The sequence below is a fragment of the Myotis myotis genome, unplaced genomic scaffold, assembly GCF_014108235.1.
Source record: "Myotis myotis isolate mMyoMyo1 unplaced genomic scaffold, mMyoMyo1.p scaffold_m19_p_15, whole genome shotgun sequence".
NCBI lineage: Eukaryota > Metazoa > Chordata > Mammalia > Chiroptera > Vespertilionidae > Myotis > Myotis myotis.
Window position 1 is genome coordinate 6,233,433 of NW_023416319.1, and position 3,794 is coordinate 6,237,226.

At 40.5% G+C, this 3,794-nt stretch overlaps 1 non-coding gene across 1 annotated transcript; it reads left to right on the forward strand.

Moving 5' to 3' along the window:
* The first annotated feature begins 1,385 nt into the window (after positions 1–1,385).
* On the forward strand, positions 1,386–1,550 carry LOC118670415. Its single transcript, XR_004972314.1, has one exon. It is a non-coding gene; the product is annotated as a U1 spliceosomal RNA (small nuclear RNA).
* The last annotated feature ends 2,244 nt before the right edge of the window (positions 1,551–3,794 follow it).

Here is a 3,794-nt window from a genome sequence, read left to right on the forward strand (position 1 = left end):
TGCTAATGTTGATTCTTTAGTTCCTCTGGTTGTGAGGTAGAAGGAACAAAGAGCTAGTGTATTATATACTGTATGTCATGGTGTCACCTGGTCAGAATCTGGGCACAGATGAACCTCACTTGGAATACTGTCCCTGCCACTCAGTAGTTGTGTGACCTTGTGCCAACTGCTTAGCATCTCTGTGCCTCCATTTCTATGCTTACCTTCATTTTTACTTGAGGGCTTATTTCAGTCGTAGGATGCCCATTTATAGTACCTTTATTTTAAAAAGGCTTTTAGTAGGCACTTATGAGTAATACATCTTGGTAATTTTTTCCTGATTACAAAAAAAAGACAGTGTTGAGATTTTCTGCACATCAGTATCTTACCTTCTTTCATTAGTTCTGTTTTATTTTGCTGTGTTTATTATTAAATTACTTGTCAAAGTACTTCCCTGAAACTCTGCTATCAATCAGGAAAAAAAGGAATTAAAAGATTTGCTTTCTAAATGTATTCTGTTACTAAGTTGTGGCTCTACTGGTGCTTAGCTAAAGCAGACAACACAGATGCAGAGTCAGAATGAGTATGCTTAGCTGTAGAACCCCATTCTTCTGATGGGTAGTGGGCAGTAAGGAACAGTGAGGGCAAGAGGCAGTGTACATCTCCTTGGCTCAAAATTGCCTTCTAAGGCCCCATTCATCCCAGGAATTCTTTGAGCTTACATAGAAGTCTTTGTTACAATGCAAATGCCCCAAAAGACCTATCAGTCAACCATCCAGGCAATTCCTTTTCATACTGTTCTAAGACCTGGGCAGAGAAAAGAGGTCCCTGTCCTAGAGGACCCCACATTCATTCTCTCTCTCTCTCTCTCTCTCTCTCTCTCTCTCTCTCTCTCTCTCACGCATGCACACACACATTAAGTAACACATGTATGCTTTTCTGTCACTGGGGACCTGATGTTCAGAACGGACACATCACTACCCCTAATCCTAAACTAAACATCCATTCTTGGGACCACCACCTCTCAGGCCCCAGGGAAAACTTTTCCACATTTTACCTTTTGTCCTCAAAACCAAGGCTCCTGGGTCCCAGTGCTGTGAAGGTTTGTGGGTTGCTGCTGCCAACATCTGAGCTAGACATTGTTCCAGAGGGCACAGGGGATTGAAGTGGTAGGAGCCTGTAGCAACAGAAAAGGCAGATTAATTAACTTGTCGATTCCTTCCTCTCAGACAGCATGAATTACACAGATTTTTGTGTAGTAGTGCTCTTCCTGCCAACGCTGAGCATCTTTTTCTTCCTTTCATTTGTGTTCCATTTGTAGTTTCTAAAGTCATGATGAATTAACATAACCACACAAAAAAGTGCATGTGGGCAGTTGAGAAACATGTTATAATATTAAACAAATCTTCCTTACCTGGTAGGGGAGATACCAGGATCACCAAGGTCTTTTTCCCAGGGGGAGGCTCACCCCATTGTAATCCTGGAGTGCTAACCCCTGCGATTTCCACAAATGCAGGAAACTCGACTGCATAATTTGTGGTAGTGGGAGACTGCACTTGTGCTTTCCCCTAAAAAAAAAAAATTCATATTACTCAAATATATTTGTAAATCTAGGGTAACATGATTTACTGGTATATTGGCAACTGAGTTAAAAGAATGAATGCTGGAATTGTGAATAGTTTTATTTTTGTAAAAATATTTAGAGTTAATTCTATTTTTGAAATGTCAAATAAAAACTGTAGCTTTATTTTTTTAAATATATTTTTATTGATTTCAGAGATGAAGGGGGAGAGAGAGAGAGACAGAGAGAGATAGAAACATCAATGATGAGAGAGAATCATTGATTGGCTGTCTCCTGCATAACCCCTGCTGGGATCAAACCCACAATCTGGGAATGTGCCCCAACCAGGAATTGAACCTTGACCTTCTGGTTCCTAGGTTACTCAACCACTGAGTCATGCCAGCTGGGCTGCAGCTTTATTTAAACAATTTTATTTATAACATTTTATTCATTATTAAGATTTTTTTCATGCTTTAAAAATAAAATTTCTTCTAAAATATTCAATTCAATTCTTATTTTTAACATTTATTTTCATTTACATTTTTGATGGAAATATATTCAAATCTGATACTCTGTGAATATAATGACATGTTAATTTTAATCCTTTAGATCCTATTGTCAATGGCACATAAATTATGTGTATATTTTAATTATAATGAAATAATTAGTGAATTTTTTCTGGAATGAAAGCAAAAAAATAAGTTATACTGGATATATAAATCATAAAATATGCCTTATGTTATCCTCATCCAAATCTTTCTGGGCCATCAACAGCACACATCCTATATAATAAAAGCCTAATATGCTAAGTGTCCGGTCGGCCGGTCAGCCATTCAACCAATCAAAGCATAATATCCTAATGATATGCTAAGGCCATTCAATGCTCGCTATGACATGCACTGACCACCAAGGGGCAGATGCTCTGACCAGTAGGTTAGCTTGCTGCTGGGGTCCAGCCAATCAGGACTGAGCGAGAATGGCCGGACACACCCTGGAGCCCTCCCGTGGTCCCTTCCCAACTGGCCAACCTCCTGTGTCCCTCGATTGTGCACCAGTGGGGTCCCTTGGCCTGGCCTGTGCCCTCTCACAATCTGGGACCCTTAGGGGGATGTTGGAGAGCCGGTTTCGGCCCGATCCCAGGCCAAGGGACCCCACTGGTGCACTAATTCGTGCACTGGGCCTCTAGTATAATAATAATTAAGGTCAGTTGTCTTTGATATTTTGCCAACTTTCAGTCATTTAAAACTATAGTTTTCCAATTTTTAAAATAGTTTTGCCATTATGAAGCCATATTTGTCATTATAGACGGAGAGGACAAATTCAATTTAACAGATTTATAATTTTTAAACATTTAGACCATTTGTACTCTAGCCTGGACCCCTACATATTTTAAGGATGGGCCCAATTGCTTCAATTAGATAATCAGATGATTCTTTTTCTAAAATTTAGCTATTAATAGTTAACTTATTGACACTAAGTATGTCAGACTTTAAATGAAGTAACTTCTACATATGAACCTCATTAAATCCTCTCAATAACCCGGGCCATAGGTAATTTATTACCTTCACTTTACAGAGAGGAAACTGAGGTTTGAGGAGTTTAGGTGGCTTGCTCAAGGTCATATAACCATGATGTCCTGGAGCTGGGACCTGCCCCAGGAGGTCTGCGTACCTTTAGGAAAGGGCACTCTGGGAGAGTTGACCTTGCTTGGCATCCCTAACAGAGAACTTGGACACACAGAAGGCAATGTGGAGGGTCAGGATGCTGGGAGAAAGGGCTGCAAAAAAAAAGTCCCCAACTGCACAGTCAAGCTTGAGATCCAATGTCACCTCCAGGGAAGAGCCGCAAGCACCAAAGGCTACCAAATGTCTGAATGGACAAGGACTGCCGGTGTCACTAAGTCTACACATTCTACTGATGTCAACAATGGGCACCTAAGAAAAAAATCCATTGATCTTTTTGCTCTTGAATGCCCAGTCATTTAACAGGCAGATTTAGAGGACTGGTTCCTCCTTTCTGCTTTCCATCTCTCTCCTCCGCTCCCTCCCTTCCCCCTTCTCTTTTAATAAATATATATCATGCCACGACAACACACTAAGCACAATGCTAGGTACTGAACAAAGCAGACAGGGCCTTGTACCTATGGAAATTATTATCTAATGGAGAGACAGACAGCAAGTCAACAGGAAATACTGAAAATTACGACGATGACACAAAACGTGGAGGAGAGGTGGAGCACACTAGGAAAGCATAC